The 18,091-nt window shown below is 43.5% G+C and overlaps 2 long non-coding RNA genes across 2 annotated transcripts; both read left to right on the forward strand.

The window, feature by feature from the left end:
- Positions 1–2,549: 2,549 nt before the first annotated feature.
- LOC144100682 (uncharacterized) lies at positions 2,550–8,219 on the forward strand. Its single transcript, XR_013307797.1, has 3 exons — positions 2,550–2,665; positions 5,975–6,179; positions 8,147–8,219. It is a non-coding gene; the product is annotated as an uncharacterized LOC144100682 (long non-coding RNA).
- A 2,106-nt stretch (positions 8,220–10,325) lies between these two features.
- LOC144102747 (uncharacterized) lies at positions 10,326–17,463 on the forward strand. Its single transcript, XR_013308228.1, has 5 exons — positions 10,326–10,414; positions 14,414–14,455; positions 15,071–15,112; positions 16,367–16,408; positions 17,392–17,463. It is a non-coding gene; the product is annotated as an uncharacterized LOC144102747 (long non-coding RNA).
- The last annotated feature ends 628 nt before the right edge of the window (positions 17,464–18,091 follow it).

The raw sequence follows: 18,091 nt of genomic DNA on the forward strand, positions 1-18,091 counted from the left end.
CAGGCTGCTCACCTGCCCTTCGGGTGGTGGGCAACTTGCCCACCGTGTCAAGGGGAATTCCATTTAATCGTGAGAGGCTACTCGAGAAGGGCAACCTGGGTCGCAACCCAACCCAAGCAACGCAAATCCCACCAATGTCAACGGTTGTCGTAACACCTGCCTTGTGCCATTTCACCACTGCTCACCTGCCCACTGGGTGGCCTATTACAGCGAAGCTGTGTACCTCTACCCTCCATGCATATTTTCGTGTCGTGGTCAGCAAAAACCCCAGGAGTGCAAAGAGTGGAACGCGACAGCGCGTTGCAGCGTTGCCATGGAGTCCACGGAACGCCATCGACCGTTCTGCGTGACACCTTTCCCGTTGGACATTTTAAGGAAACTAAATGACGCCTGTCGCACATATCTCGGCGGACACCCGAACCGCGCCGTAAGGCAAAGAAAACGAAATGCAGATTGGTTTTAAGGAAATGAAATGACGCCTATCTCACATATATCAGTGGACACTCAAACCGCGCCGTAAAGGAAGGAGTATTTCCGACGCGTGGTGCTGACAATTACAACTACGCGTTCCGGAAAACATTACGTTTGCGGCTGCTTCGAAAGGGGTTGACCTCAATCGAAGTCCTCGTGTGAAGTTCAAACCGCATAATGTATGGTAACGGCAACTGCAAATAATGCGAACTACTTTCCTTCTCCCCGCAAGTGTTTCCCGGTAAAGATTACGATTGCGCTTTCGTGTAGTTATCGTAAGCAAAAAACTCCAGACTAGAAATTGAATGCAAACAGGATAGCTGCGCTGTCCAACCACCTTCACAGCTTGGATTGAAGCCACAATTTTTTTCCGAGTTGTAGCCGGAGGTAACCAGCTGAGAAAGTAGGGCGCTATAACACGGCACAGCCCCTATGCGCATGAGCTAAGCGGAATGAGCAGCAGCGGTTAGCAGAAGAATACGATTCGAATGATTCTAGCACAGTTGAGACCGCGGGGGAGGTATTGCAGCATGTGTGTGGCGCCTGTGATGCTTTTACTCGTATAAAGATGGTGGTATCATCTAGAGTGAGGAGGCGACGAGGTAGCACTCGGCAAGCAGATTTAACCGTCCGCGTCACTTAGAAAACTATTCAGTAGGCATCTACTGGGATATGTGAGACGGTAGACGATTATTGTTTTGAGAAATGACTGGGCTGCTGCTGGCGCGTCGTGGAAAGCGTATTACCCGAATGGCGTTGGTGTGGATAGCAATGCTTACCATAGAAAGCGTGCTAACCACAGCCACTGAAGAATGCGCCCCCTGGGCAGAGATCAGCTCCACACCAAGGAGGAAGGAGGCTTACTGAGTCTGGGCCCACACGCCGTATCAAGGGAAGTGATTTACTCTCATAATGTCTCAGTCCTAGATGCTGGCATCCACACATATACCGATTATGCCTCAGGGCAGGAGGACATCATCTTCAACAATGCGGTCGCGAAGACTCGACGGTGCATGGCCTGATGACAGGCGATGCATACAGTTGGTTTGTTGTCGAGTTCAACACATTTAGGTCGAAGCAGCGGCGGCTACTGTATGCAACAAGAAGGAATGAGACATATTAGTAACAAGACTGATGACGCGAAGAAAGCCACCCTTTCAGTACCTATGGATGGACGGATACCAATTTTTGCGTGGTTGTAGAAAGCGTTGCTCAAGCTACGGGGACAGGGCAATCGACTGCCTAGCATTTTGAGATTTTCTCTGCCAGCTTACGCGTCATTGGCGTACGTTACTTGGGTAGGAGGGTCCGATGTTTCGGAGTAGGACAAAGAATGAGCGAATTCCAGGTTTGTGCGATGATACCGCCATGCCATACTGAGTGTATGGAAGGGAGGAGTGAGGGAGCACATCGCTATTGAGATCCTTGAATTCCTTCGGCGGAATGGCAATGAATACGAACGCTCTTTTCAATTTGGCACCGACTGTCACGGCATGGAAATACATCTTAGTGCATAAATCTCGATTCCTTCGGCGTCACCTGCACATGGTGCCAAAGAACATTGTTTGTAGCCGCTTTCATCACTCCGTGCCACTCCCCATCGTGCGGTTGCAAATGTTTGCAGGCTATGTTCAGCCTTACACAACTTATCCTTTTGCCATTCTCGCACTATAGGGGGCCTGAAAGCCCGAGTCTTCGTACCACAACGGTGACACTGGCATCAAAGCACCCTTCCTTGCACCAATCAGGCGCGCAAACTGGTCATTCCAGGTATTAAAATAACTGAGCTCGAAGTCCTCACTACTATTGAAGCCTTTCTGAGGGAAACATTCGTTTAAAGAAAAAAATCTTATTAGCCTTAAACTTGTCTAATTACACCCGAAACTTGTCACAAAAGTTAAGCTAAAATAAAAAATTGTATTCATGGCGACCAGACCCTTAGCGCTTCCCCAGCGGACCACTTCCAAGGCTGAGAAAATACTTATTTTGTACGTGCGTAGCTTGTTTTTGTGCCTTCCTCAATTCGCCCTTACCTTCAAACATATTAGTCGTTAAAATCTATTAGTTTACGTAGAGGTTACTGGACGTAGTGGCTTTTTGACAACTTCTTGCAGGCGCCGTTCATTCGCGCCTTCACGCGTGAATGGATTGATCCTGTCGTGCTATACTGGGGAATTATCCAGGCTGGAGAAACGTGAGTTTTCTGTTCCTGGTATACGTTCCGCATGAAATGATCTCAATCGAATTTAGGAGCCGGTTTTACATTGTAGTGAAATGTGAAGTAATGTACTTGCGTTCCGCATCATCAAAAGAGGGCCCGTTACATAGCTACCATCTTGGAGCCGATGCAACGTGAAGATATTTACCCCGGGAATGATGCGGTCGTGATAACTTGATGCACATTTTAGAAACGTATGCTGTTGAATGCTGAATTTAATGTGTTTCTTTTGATATCTTTCTTCATGAACGAAAAAAACTGATGAATAAAAAAAACTCATGCGTGAGATAGAAATAGTTGAAGCGCAATAGCAAAACTGAGCCGTGGTAAACAATTTATTCATTAGACTTGCCGCAGAGATAAGAAGCAGTGCTCTAGTATATAATTTGTATACAAGCCTACAAGAACAGACATAAAAAAGAGCGCCTGAGTTGGTCTCGACATTTCAAGTAAACAAAACTAGTGTGTAGATTGTGCCCTCTTGATTGTATTTGCATATTTACAAACATGCGCGTCCGCCGCGGTTGCCTAGTGGTTATGGCGCTCGGCTGCAGACCTGAAACACGCGGTCTTGATCCCGGCCGCGGTAGTCAAATTCCAATGGAGGCGAAATTCCAGAGGCCCGTGTACTGTGCGATGTCAGTGCACATTAAAGAACCCCAGGTGGTCGAAATTTCTGGAGCCCTTCACCACGGCGTCCCTCAAAGCCTTAGCCGCTTTGGGACGTTAAGCACTAATAAACCATATACCGTCAGTCATGCGCGGCATGAGTGGTTCAGATCCGTTACGGAAGGAGATAAGATCTGTTCGCGCTATCTCTCAACAAAGAAGCCCTCCCCGTTAAGTCCGCTCGCAGCCAAGGCATGGTGGTGGCAATACTGCTACTGGCGTTCTCTTGGTCTTCCCTTGTGATTCACAGGCGAATGGCTGACGCGCCTTGCTCTCTACTACTTGCTTTCAAAGTCAAAGTCAAAGCATTCTTTATTTTGAAAGTGCAACGCATTACATATAAAAATATTTGGAGCGATAGCGGTGCGGCTAGTGAAACGGTTCAGTACATAACTAAAATAAAATACACCAGACAGCCGTAATGAGCAAAAATTTTTTAAATAAAATAAAAGAAAAGAAGCAGAAACAGTAATAAAGAATGGTTTGGAACAAAATGCGCACTTGAGTTAACAGGAACAGGAAACAAAAGTTCATAAAGGTTACCAAACCGTTCGAAAAAGAAAAGATGGAGGTCAGGGCCCTTCCTGATTGTTAATAACAGAAAACTTGCAGCACACCTTAAAGTTATTTGCAAGCTTCATATTAATAGGTACTGTATTCCAGACTTTTGCGCCGGAAAATTGAACTAAGCGTTCCCCGTATACATTGCGACAGGCAGGCAAATTGAAATATCCATTTAATGCATGTGTTGTGTTACGGTACGGTAATAAGAAAAAATTTAGTGATGGAGGAGTATTAGTATTAATATTATTTAACAATGCGCATAGTTTGTAATTAAGCACGGATTCAAATGATAATATGCGATGCTCCTTGTATAGACAACTGCAGCTATTGTTTGAAGACGCATGGCCAATTACCTGCAATGGTCTCTTCTGTAGTCTCCGTATGGAAACTAAATAGGCTTTGTAGGTTTGGCCCCAAAATTCGCAACAGTAGCTCATGTGACAGTGATACAGCGAAAAGTACAAGGAACGGAGTACATTGTACGGAAAATACTGCTTTGCCTGAATATGTGCGTAGCCACTGAAAGCTATCTTTCTGCACACCTTTTCGATGATGTGTTCTTGCCAATGCAGGTTCGGTCTTTTCTGTTGTGGCTTTGGTGGCGATAAAAAATTACGCGTTTTAGCTTCTTGCGCTGGTTCATTTTTGTTTGCACGCGGTAACGGAACACGATGAATCATTTATCGTTTACTTTTTACTTTTCTCACTAATTTTAATACGGAGGCCATCGTACCGTATCCCCAGAAAACTGCTTGCAAGTTTCTATGCCTCAGCCTCTCAGTTTTGATAGCCGCGTTTCAGGTACAGCGAGATGCATCGTAAGGCACTGTCTCTGGACGACAGGTTCACATCGGCAAAGGCACAGAAGAGCCCCTGTAAATTCACGGAGAAGCGAAAAACAAGAAAAAAATGGGGGTGGTTTAGCTCTGGTTAAACCTGGAGTGACGCGATAGCTACAGCTGGCTGAGTGGAACTTGGTCACGTGACCGACCTCGTGACGAACCACGTGATCAGCCACGGCGCCACGCCGCCGGCAGCTGCTTCGCACCACGTGACCAACCACGTGACAGCGCGCCGGTGCAGCCACGATGAAGGCTCGAAATGCTGCCGTAATGTAGCTATCGCTCCAAGATGAAAATCAGCTCCAAGATGAAAATTGTGGTGCAAAACGCAAAAGAAAGTAACCGCGAAAGAAATCTAGCTCTAAGCCAGGGAAACGCTTGTACTCATTTGAATACCAGTGGGCAGTCGGTAGCACTGGGTGTCTAGCCTCACATGTCCTGCATACCCTCCTGATGCATTATGCCACCAGGCCACCACTGCGGTGAAACAACATTAACATTTATTAGACCCGGCTGCGTTGGAAGTGTTCAGTGCAAGGCCTTTGTCAACACTTAAATACTGAAGTCATGTTATGAATATCAATGAAATTTTCATAGTCATGGACAACAAATCTAGCGTGGCGTTGCAGTAATTAAGGACAACGACCACAATAAGTACGGACGTCGATTTTAGAGGGATAGCTTTAAAGATCCCGTTCGGTGAAAAACCCTCGGCGGCGTCGTTGTGACTGGAAAATCATGATTCGTTAAAAGGGTTGTGGCATAGAAAAGCAATTTCGCTTTTCTAAATAGGTGTTGTGTAATCTAACCGCTCTGATTTCGGCCGGGAGTCAGACAAGCTACCTCAACAGTGCTCAAGAAGGTTACTTCGGCGAGATAAATGAGGGCATTGTACGAGTAACCCACAACACACCGTAAGCGAATTGCATTACAGGAACACTTGAATAATTAGGCTCACTAATTAGCTTCACCTCTTAATTCGGACGATGATGTGAAATAAATCAGTATGTAACGGAAGCAAGCCTTTCGATGTCTGCGATAGGGTGCGCCAGGGGCTCCCCGAGCGACCGTCATCATCATCATCAGAGCCCGACTATGCAGGCGAATGCTTGAGGTGAACTTGATTAACCTCCAACTTTTTTTTTCACTTTTCTTGTGTTTTTTCGCTCTTCCTCGTGTGTTTTACACTTCTGTCTTCTTGATCGTGCAGGATAGGCGTAGTGGCGCCGGGCGTCTACGGCTTCATTCCAGCGCCAAACTCTGATGTCTGGGACTATATCCGAGTCTATAGGAAACAGAATGTTTTCTTCCTCACTACCGGCTACGGGAAGATGGAGTTGTTGGTGGGAGATCCTGGTTGCGACAACTACGATATACCTTCGTTTACTTCCAACTTTGCCATCCAGACGATTATTGTAAGTTCCCCGAAGTGTTATATTGTTTTCGCCCGTGCGCACAATACAAAGCGTGAGAAATGTATCGAAGTTTTCCCACAGAAAACGCGGCAATTCATTCGAAATAGAGACGCGCCGAGGGGGACTCGGGAATAAACAGAAAATAATCAAGGTATGCGACCAGCTACCGAATCCTGCCTGATGGGGCAGAAAGATAAGATATATCGGAAGAGGTGGCGGCAAAACAACCCGCCGTCCAATTCAATTTGAAAAAAATATATGACTTTCCGCTTTTTGTGGAGATAAGCAGTGGGAGAAGAGTTTCATGCGTTTTGGACAAAGAATGGCAGTTCAGAAAGCTATAACTGCAACTGATATCAATTTTCTGTGCGAATTAAGAACTGCGCGCGGAGGGTCCTAATGGCAAATGACTCCTAAAATTTGCTCTGTGTCTTCAGAAGTGTCTTCACTGCACCTATACAGAGTGCAGTGAAGACACTTCTGAAGACGAATGCTTGTGAAGACAAGACCGCGTCGCATTAGAGCAGCCAGCGTACAGGTCATATCTAAGGGGAAGGGTTCTCAAATTCATAATAATATGCTGCAGTTCAATTCAAGATTGCCAAAGTGCGTCAAACGCACTATGTGGGATAAGGCGTGCTTTGCGAATCTTTTTGCGTCAGGGAGGCGTGGCAGACTTCTTCAACGAACTGACCGAGAAATTACTTGTCTTTTTTCAAACTAAAGCCCATGTTAACTATTAAAGGAGCTCATTTGAAAGAGTAAAACATGAAGTAAAAGGCGGCTTGCGTGAGAGTATTCTCTAAGTACCGTCGTCTTCAGAAATATTGTAATCGAAATCGCCCGTTAGCTCCAAGCTTGAATATACGAGCTTCGTGTTGGATAGAACGTGTAACATTTTAGCATGCAAATTAAGGCAGCCGATATTGAACTGTTTACAACTCTAAATGTTTTCAACATTTAAATTATATTGCTGTAAAGAATGTTTGTCTTTCTTCCCTCCCCTGAGTTGTAAAATTGATGTTTTTTATATATTTCATTAAGTCATGAATCGTTCTTTATCTAACCTTCATATTTGCATTGCGTTTCGATTCACACCGCATACAATGCAAAGCGCTGGCTCAATATCTCTTTACGAAGCCTACTGACAATGCACATTTTAAAGAGTTCAACACAAAAGAACATTCCACAGCGGCACTGCGTATTTTTACGGTTTTCTAAGCATTTCATTCTTTAGCACCTTCGAAGTATTGACAATCTAAAATACATCACTAGAAACGCATCAAACATGGCTTTAGTGATCCAGTCTTTCTATACGGCTAGCAACAATATAGAGACTGTATAGCAGCCACAGTAAAAACAATACATGTTTTAGGGCAATTATTTCCATTTATCAGGTGAGAATAGCAAATGTTGTACCTGTTATATAGCGAAGAATTTCATGAAACGACTAATCATCTAAACATTCCTACGTATGCTAAATAACATAATTGGAAGGAACCTTTCCTGTGTACGCTCCTTTCATGCTCTCTATTCAAAAACTGGCAGTGTACTTCATGCCTTTGGAAGTGACGAAACGGTGTTAATAGTTGTATTCAGAAAATTTCCTGTTATATTCGCCGCTATCACGCTATATTTGCTATATTCGCTATATTCGCGAATTTGTGAATAGTTAAAATAGCAAGAATCACATTATAAGCTCTGACCACTGCTGAATGCAGTACAAAACAGCGTATTATAGCGGAAGAAATACAAGTATTTTGGGTGGCTATAAGTAGGTTCGGCACTCATTACATAAAGCAATTTGCAAAGTTTACTTATTTGATGTACAAACAAGACAAGGATGCTACGAAACGTACTGCTATTTTAACACCTTATATTCTTGTGTCAGAAAACTAAGGTGAAATAAGCCCCATCGTACACCTCGCTGGTGTGTGACAGGTTTGGTGTGTTTCATTTCTTTTCAGGGGCAAATTTGAACAAGACGTGCGGAAGGGAAAAGGTCATCTGTCAAAGTCAACACAAATATAAAGACTGGAGAAAGTTTCGAATGGACGCAGACAAAATAAATGATTCAGCCGTACAAAAGAGGTCGGCTGTGTCTGGGTAATATCTGTCCCATATACTGGCACTCAATTACTGCACCTCACAGAACCTTCATCACGTACGCCTGAATTTAAGGCAAATATTTTGTTTTCGACAGTGCTTCGGGCCAGAGAAGCTTACACGATTCCTGCGTAAAAGTTCTTGGGTTTTCCCCTTCTTTTTCCACTGGCGTTTTTTTTTCTATATTAATAAAAGCGAACTTAGGTGATAATAGAAGATAATGGCTGGGGTATTACACAGCCTAAAAGGAATATAAATTTAAACTTTCTGTTTTTTGCCGTTTTGCAAGCAAAGTTAAGCTTGCATTCGAGGATAGCCATCAAGAAGAGAGTGTTAAATCACGTGGCGCCGAAACAAAACTGTGAATGAAATGCGCATGGATGCAGCAGAACAGAGAAGGTCACGGCGCGTGGTCGAAAATATGTTTTTTGAACGGCAGGAAAAGCTTCATTTATACCAGGTGTCTCTGCTAAAGGTAGCCAGGCTTTCAACAACGCCGGAGTGTCCTAGCCAAGTGAAACCAAACGATTGCGGTTGAGAATCGCATGGCCTTGTCTGCAGTATGTTTTCTCTCCAAAGCTAAGTATTCACTACAGACTTATTACCGAACTTATGAAATGTTATATTCAGGAACAGAGTTCCAATTCAGAATGCCGATGTAGAAGCCTGGACGAGTTGGTGGGTCATCACTCTTGAACAAGCGCGAAAAATACAAAGACGCTAAAAGAGACGTGCACACAGGCGCAGTCTTGCAACTGAATTGAATGGCACAGATACTCAATTATCTGCGTATATAAGTGGATATGTGAACATTAAACCTCATTACAAGGCAGCGCCATCGCACACGTGAATTTTAGCGTCTTTGTCTTATTCGCGCTGTTTTAATAATTACTAATAATTCAAAAATTAAGGAATTGTGCATTGCCTTGAAAAATAGCTGCCTGAATTGTTTGCAACAGGGCAGCATTTACATAAAATGGCTATTTTTTTTTACTAGCCACTTTTATCCCCTTTTCTCTGGAGCGCTCTTTCCGATTGGGCTCTGCGCATGCACTGGGTGAGAGATTTGCGCCAGCAGCTATCACGTGGTGGCCGTTTTTTAGGGCCCATAAATAAATCTGCGTAAACGGTACCTTCGTTCAAACGTTTCCGCTAGCTGTTTAGACGACTGTCTACAACCTCCGAATTGATATTCTTGAGGTCGTTATTTAAAAATGCGCTCATTGCTGTATCCTTAAAATTAACATCGGAGAACGAAAATGCACTCCAGACTAAGCCACGTTACTTTCAACAGCCGTTAGTTCGTTTGACTAGGTTAGGCCACACCATTTCCTTTAAAAGCTAAGTTACCCTTTGCTAGGACACCCGGTTGTTGTGCTTACATGTAACAAGCATCCTTTCAAGGGGAAGGGAGAAGGGGGGAGGCTTAGAAAAGGTTTAAAAAAACATTTATTTCGAAACTTTTTCAAGTGTTTATATAGTGTTCTGTTTGCAAAAACGAATTGCAGAAAGAAATTAACCGCATGTACTACTTTCCGAATAGTGAGACAAGTAAATCGAGTGACATTCGGAAAACTTTACAGGAAATCCAAAAGATTTTACTGTTTTTCTCGGTTGCTGTGGTGCCCAATAAATCCATGCATTTATTTGTAAGGTATTTCTGCAACACTAAAACCTTCAAGACCTGTGAGAGTGCTGAGCTCTCGGCAAAGCGCTGAAGACAGTTATTAGGGGGCGCCTCTGTAACCATCACTAGCCACAGTATTGGTGTGGGTGCCATACTTTGCGCGCGTTTGGGGCAGCAAGGGTACGTGTAGTAGACACAAAAAAGGCGCCCGTGAAGACATGAAATCATAGTGCCTACTTAATAATGCGTCCTTAAGGGCCTAAAATTATACTGCCTGCTTTGAATAATTAGTAATATTTTTACATCTCTTTAAAATATCGTTAGACGAGGGAAATAAAGAAAATCTTGAAAGCCTGTTGTGCTCTGCAAGAACGAGAAGAAAGAAAATCTTTTGGACCGATTTCTCTATGCCTGTGAAGTAAAAGAAGTTTCCTCTTGCACCGTCTGAGCTCTGACGAAGCGTTCTTCTTGATGGAAGGAAATCAGCCCAATGCAACCAAAGGTAATGTAGGCATTTCTTCAGCAGAGCATTTAGTACACTAGAATGATGCAAAGATGGAGAGCGGAAGCCGCGCTGGTGATATAAATAAGAGACTACTCGACTTCCTTTTAGGAAGGAGTTTGACAGTGTTGAGCGTACGGCATCCGTATTACCACTCTACCGTACACTTCATGGTAAAGTCCGCCCCAGCTCACCTTGCGCAGGCCGTGAATTCGAACGCTCCCAGAGCTCTCTCCTCCCCACCCCTCCCCGCAAAAAAAGCCCGTTCACTGACAACTAGCCTAGCTCGCAACGTTTGCTTCAGGCGCTAAATAAAAAGTGGACTCCCATCTACATTTATATCGAAGGTGCGGACATATCGCGGTCACCTATCTGGCAATAACATAGCACAACCAGTATGTTCTTAACGGATCGCAAAAATAAGCAGTATTTCATCAGATTACTTACGGAAAATGCTTAAACCAGGGAGCAATACAATGAATAACCTCCGCTAGAGGGATAGGTAGTGCACTTTAAGATGGGCTCACCTGGAGTTCGAGTGAAACCGCCTGAGGCGGTTTCCCTCGAACTATGGGCTCGCACAGTAAGGCAAGCCCTGGCTTTTTTGCGCATCTCCTTAGACCTACTCCTGTTCATTTGTACAAGAATTCATTTGGCCATGCTCACTGGTGATGCACCGACATAGTGCAGCTGACTGGTGTACTCTCTCAGCTTCATCCAGGCTAACTTTGCCGTGTTGGGCTTATATGCGTGGCGCCATATTGCCAGAAGGCTTCACAAATAGGAAGCAAGAAGAAAATAAGTACGCGGTTGCTTTCAAAAGTTGCCCTTAAAATTGTTTCAAGGTAGCGTGATAAGGGTAAGATGCCTGTTTGAGATATTTACCCTTTAGTCTGACTACGCCCTCTGCAGGGCAAAAGCCTCTCCCATATCTCTCCAATTAACCCTGTCCTTTGAAAGCTGCGGCCACTGTATCTCCCCAAACTTCTTAATCTCAACCACCCCCCTAACATTCTGCCGCAACCTGCTAAAATGAAAAACTTGAAGGACACCTGAACCGCGCCGTAAGGAAAGGGGCACAGGAGCGACTGAGAGAAGAGAGGAACAAAGAGGTGCCGTAGCGGACGGCTCCGGAATAATGTCGACCATCTGGGGATCTTTAACGTGCTGTAACATCGCACAGCGTACGGGTGCCTTTTCGTTTCGCCTCCATCGAAACGCAGCCGCAGCGGTCGGGTTTGGACCCGGGTACTCCGGACCAGTAGCCGAGCGTCCTAACCACTGAGCCACCGGCGGGGAACCCCCTGCTACGCTTGCAGTCTCTTCGAATCCACTCAATTCCCCTCAAGAGTCAACGGTTATCTTGCCTTCGCATTACATGCCCTGCCCAAGCCCATGTCTTTCTCTTGATTTCGACTAGGATGTCATTAACCCGTGTTTGTTCCCTCACCCACTCTGCCCGCTTCCGGTCTCTTAACATTAAGCCTATCATTTTTCTTTACATACCAAGCTGCGTTGTCCTTTACTTAAGCTGAAGCCTTTTCGTTACCCTCCACATTTCTGCCCCGTAGGTGAGTACCGGTAAGATACAGCTGTTGTACACTTTTCTCTTGAGGTAAATTGGTAAACCGTCATACGTGATCAGAGAGAACCTGCCATATGCATTGCACTCCATTCTTACTCTTCTAGCAATTTCCCTCTCATGATCGGGATTAGCACTCACTACCTGCCCTAAGAAGACGTATTCCTTTACCACTTCTAGCACCTCGCTACCAGCCGTGAACTTCTGCTCCCTTGCGAGACCCTTGTACATTACTTTGGGTTTCTGCGTGCTAATTTTTAGACCCGCCGTTCTGCTGTGCCTGTCCAACTCATTGAGCATGCTTTGAAGTTCACCTCCTGAGTGACTCAGCTAGGCAATGTCATCACCTAATCGCAGATTACCTACGTATTCTTCATTAGCTCTTATCCCCAACTATCCCCAATCCTGGCCTCGGAATACCTCCTGTAAACAGGCGATGAATAGAATTTGCGTGATCCTGTCTGCTTGCCTGACAGCTTTTCTTATTCTAATTTTATTATTGACTTTATGGAGGATTATGGTAGCTGTACAGTTCCTATATATATCTTCCAGTATTTTCACATAACACTCTTCTATACCCTGATTCCGCAATGCCTACATGACTGCTGACGTTTCTACTAGTCAAATAATTTCTCGTAATCAGTGAAGGCTCATATAAGGTTGGTTTATGAAGAATCTGTCCGCTAATGATGTTGATGGGGGATCTGTTCATGCCTTTTGCCTCCTCTTCAACTTTCAACTAAAAGGAAGTAATATGATCTGCAATCTGAAAATCTGAAAAATCCACGATATCATAGTACGTGCCCACCCTTTTGCACTGTGTACGCCTGATCCTAACCGCACTCGTAACTCTTCCTAGCCTCACTAGTCCGATGACATCCCATTTAATAATCGCTGGTTTCTCAAACAGCACCGCTAGACAAGCCGCACTGTGTATGGTTATAGCTTTAAACGTTGCCATGTTATGATCCTAATGGCGGCCTGTCCGCAGCAAGAGATTGTTAACACCCTCCGCAGCGTCACATGTCGGACTGCCTTCTTGGTCAGTTGCTCCGCAGCTGTTGTGGGCTGAGGGCCGAGGTATTAAATATGACTGTGTGAGCACAGCATCTGACTATATAAATGGGGTGCAGAAATACGATGTGACCATCGACATGAAGATAATTTAAAAACCGACAAGTGAGCCAAGGCTACGCTGCTACTGTGTTAGAGGGCAGGGAAGATGGGATTCTTGACAACACACGATGAATAAGAAGCAGAAGGAAAGCCTTAGTCAGCTGGCCGATGTTTTGACAAGCGTTCGTTTTTGGTAGCAGAAAGAAGAAAACACTCTTGCCGAAACATTAGTAAACGAGCTATGACTTATATTTCAGCCTTATTCATGTTAAGTGAACTTTAGCAGCGTGGAACGTATTGGTGAAGACGCCAATCATCAATTTCGGGCAACGCAAATCGCAATGTAGTGCTCACTATTGTACGTCTTAGAGGCAGTGTGAGCACGCTTGAGAATGCTGCTACATTCCATTTGATATGAATGCATGACCTTCATGGAATGCTAATCCTTCAAGTGAACCGTAAGACATACTGGCAAGAGATCTTGGCAAGACTACACACAGCACAGAGAACATGATTACATCTAAACTGTTAAAAACACTAACTGCGGGGATTGAGGGGGAGCTCTGATTTGGAAAAATCTCCGTCATTACTGTTTTGGAGGAAATTTACACCATAAAATACGTGATACAAACTGCAATTAACAAATGTACGTGTTTAGCTCAACCTTAACGAGAAAAGCAAAAAGAAATACACTCAATCCAGACTCTCACGAAACGAGTCGACTGCACACAGCCAGAATAGCAGCATTAGGTAAATACATGTGCAAAGCATGCGTTTTGTGAAACAGGTTTGTAACAGTTGCCTCGAGCGAATCGTCGCCTTTGTCTACCCGGTGCTTCTCAACTGTCTCGGCAGTGTGCTATATAAGAACATTTAAACGACTGCTCTGCCTGAATATATGAAATATTCCCAATGTATTTTTGTTTCTTGTGGAAGATACAACAGCATGCACCCTTTATCGTGTTAATAAAAGGAAGTCATACATAAACATAACCCGCTTATACTGAACTAGATGGTTACACTTTTTTTTGACAGTATACGCATGCTTTGCGAAAATGTACGCTCAGGTGTTTGCGTGCTGCAGAAGAATAGGAATTAGAATTATTTATAGAACTTCTTTGATGTTCAAAAGAAGGAACCTCACAGGAAGAAGGAGTTTATTTTAATTCTCATAAACATGCTTCTTGCGGCGGTCTCGTTAATGTAGCCATATACACTGTCCAAAACTCCAAATTCCTAATCTTTACATTACTTGGCTTAACTAGAGATTCCGGGCCTGTTTCTTTTTTGTTTTTTTGCAGGTGGACAGAACTTCCCCGATGCGGCGGCAGCAGGAAAGCGAAGTGAGAATAGTTTGGCGAGAGTTCCACAAGAATAGTTGATTCCCGCTCAGGCAGATTTCCTCACATTTGCGTCACAAACATGAGGTTGCTTAAGCTCGAAACCCTACGGCTCTGTTTACCTTCATATTAGTAACAAACTGGAAGCATTGTACTTGGTTTTTATATCCCTGTGAAAGTCTAACGCTTGATTTCTTTTCTCTGGGAACATTGAAAGCTTGCATATTTCGTTCGTGTAGCCGCATTTAAAGAATTTTAGGAAGATAAACTGTTTCAGAAGGCCGATCCAGGCCCGTGGGAGGAGCATGTTCCAAAAATAGAATCTTAAGTACCGCACATTAAAGTAGGCTAAGCCGTCTTCACTCCAGTCAAAGGTCGTCGGAATGCCTCGCTATCCCTGAGTGAGCTTTGGTACCCACGAGACAGACAGGATGCTCAGTGCCGTCATAACTTACACAGGCAAAAAAAAACTGCAATTTCATCGAAGAGCAGCTCTTCTATAAGTGCGAGCCTTCGCAGTGTTTTAAGCCTGGGTGGTGCATAAGGCTATTACGCAAAACGGAATGCCACTGGTTTATATCACATACTGAGCGTAATCACTTTCCTGATCTTTTTCAGGCGGCCAAAGAACACCTGAAGGGCATTCAACGGGAAAACGGAGTGAGCACACCCTTTAACTGATTTTTTAAGAGTAATAGTGATTCGAATAAAAGTTCATTAAAAAGACGCGGCTCTGTCCAGCTCAAGTTCGGAAGACCAGCTTTCGCTGTCGAGCAGGGCAAGAGCGGAGGCAAAAGCCAATGGGCCCCTGGAATGAGAGCCCACGTTTTTCTCTCTCTCCCTCAAATAAAAGCTGAAAGTTCGCACAGAATTTTCCAGGAACTCTCTAGAGCCATACTATCTGGCCGCTCCACTCCTGTTCCGAACCGCAGTTTGAAATTATTCCGGAGCCCTCCACTACGGCACCTCTCTCTCTCTCTCTTCCTTTCTTCTTTCACTCCTTCCTTTATCCCTTCGCTTACGGCGCGGTTCAGGTGTACGCCGATATGTGAGACAGATTCAACGCCATTTCATTTCTCCAAAACCTATTATATTATTATTATTATTATTATTATTATTATTATTATTATTATTATTATTATTATTATTATTATTATTATTATTATTATTATTATTATTATTATTATTATTATTATTGGTCTGGAAGGAGCTGGTACTATCGCTCTAAAGCAAAACATTCGGGGAGTATACGACAGAAATAATTACTGTACTGTTCGAAGGAATCTCAATTTTAATAGACGCTGTCTATGAATGTTGGAAGGGTATGTTATTGTTATTTTTCTTTCCTGGGCTAAGCTTATATTTGAACATTCGCGTCTCCCAGCCTAGAGTTCACACTTTCCGAAATTATTACCCAGTGGAAGGTTATCAGTGGAGAAGAAAATGCATTATCACTTATTTCAACATGAAATTGTACAACATAAGCAAACAACTGTTGGGCCTAAAGCCAAAGCTATAGTTTAGGGCGAAATTGTATGCATGCGTATGTGTAGCATGCACACTCATTTCAAAAGCCAGCACTTAACACATGTTAAGCTTCTTGAAAGAACACCGTTAAGTAGAATAAGTGGTTGAGCAATCACAGTCCTCCTCCACGCATCATTCTTATAGATTTTCGCTGCATAAACTGTACTTTAAGTTGCAAACACTAATTGTGCCACCATGCCTGGTTTGTAAGATGTAACCATCCTTTTGCCCTCCAATTTCACCAAGTGCCCCTTTGAGGGCCAGGGTAATGTTCCCTTTCGACGATTATCGCTCCCACCGATCAGTTTCTCTCATAGACATTTTTTCATCTTTTTCAATGATTTTGATATTTATCTTCCTTATAGACATTTTTTTCCTCCTTTTCAGGTGGCTCGAGAACACCAGATTCGCATTCAACGGGCAAGCGAAGTGAGAATACCATAAGACTCGATGCAAATTTTGTGTTCGGTTGAGAGATGTGCGGTCCACAATGCAATGTACGGTCCGCCTGTCGAAATACCAAAAGATTTCGAGCAGATAAATCGAGCAAATGGGAGCCAGACAAAAAATACATTTTGTTTGCAACAGTGCAAACACATGCACGCAACGGTTCGTGCAAATGTCTGAGATGTGCATTTCCGAAAGCGTGTCCAAACAAGCTTACGTAATCTGTCAGTGCTATCTTTTTGCTATTCACTTCTTCCTTTTTCGATTTTCGAGTTTTTTTAAGGTCACTCTAATAACAACAATAAATAATCCTTCTCAGATGCGTCGTCATATGTACAATATGCTGTTAACATGGTTATGCAGGCTAAATTACCTTGGCGAGAAATATTTGAAGGGGCGGAGTAGGCACGAAGCGCTCGAAAGGTATTCTCTTTTAAAACATGAAATTTGAGCTGATGAGTGCCTCTTAATCAAAATTAGAGTTGAGCTCCTTGCTTCACTGCACTGATTGAAAAAAAAAATAGATTTTGCTTTCACATATAAAAGTCCACAGGTTCAAAGTGCAAGAGATAGCCTGTGGTTTTGCATTTTTTTGAAATGAAGACATACTTTTAAATTGAAAAAAAAACAATCGGCGTTTACCAAACAGCTTTGCTCAAAACGTAAATCCTGACCCGAGGACACCTTGAAGTGTGTAATGCCCACCGTTGTCTTCCATATTTCTCCCCTGCGGTTAACATATTTTACCCCGTCCAATACCTCAAATTCAGCGCCATAACCCTATTATCATGTTTTTAATTCAATTAATTTCATTTGTGAACGAGAGCTTTGTGATTCTAATCCTTTTTATCTTTACCCCTTTTCGTGACCTTGGCCGGCTGTTTGAGAACACGGAACCTAACATTAGGCAATCACACTTGCTTAGTTCGCGATAAGTTATTATCCCTTCACCACCTAATTTTCAGGCGGCAAGAGAACTCCTGAAGGGCCTTCACCTGGAAAGCGGAGTAAGCACACCTGACATGACTTATGCATGAGTGGAGCAGAGAACAGGGAGTGAACTTTAGAGCTTTATTCAAGGGAATGCTGTTTGAAAAATATGTATGAAGAAAAAGGGAATGAGCGTATGGCTGAATATTAGGGATTAAGTCGGGCGTCATATCTGCTGTCATTGGTTGATAACAAATAAAACCATTTCCATCTCTCAGTTGATAATGTAGGCTCTCCAGACTTGCATGCAGATGATGCTCCTTTTTTTTAATTACATGGTATGGTTTCAATTACACAGTAGATAAGTGCTTCCTGACAAACAAACTTGTTCTGCGTTTTATCAGGATTTTCGACCACTACAGAGCTCTGCTTTGCCTTTTCCGCGGTTTCATCATATACAAAAAACCACGCCCAGCCGGCCGAAAAAAAATTCTTTTCGTTCCTGTTTGGCGATATACTTCTTTTGCCCCAGAAAGATAAGAAGGTGTATGAAGTTGTATGAAGTTGTTGTTCTTGAAGTTGTAAGAAGTTGTATGTCGAAAGGCACGAATCTCTTTGCAAGAATAAAATTTTGTTCCATTGAAGTGCTCCCTTTTTTCGGCCACTTTTATTCGACAAAGCAATAATTTTCTAATGTTGGGTTATTACTAAATTTGATATACTAGCTTCACCTCT

This window comes from Amblyomma americanum, chromosome 8 (assembly GCF_052857255.1).
Source record: "Amblyomma americanum isolate KBUSLIRL-KWMA chromosome 8, ASM5285725v1, whole genome shotgun sequence".
NCBI classification, from domain to species: domain Eukaryota; kingdom Metazoa; phylum Arthropoda; class Arachnida; order Ixodida; family Ixodidae; genus Amblyomma; species Amblyomma americanum.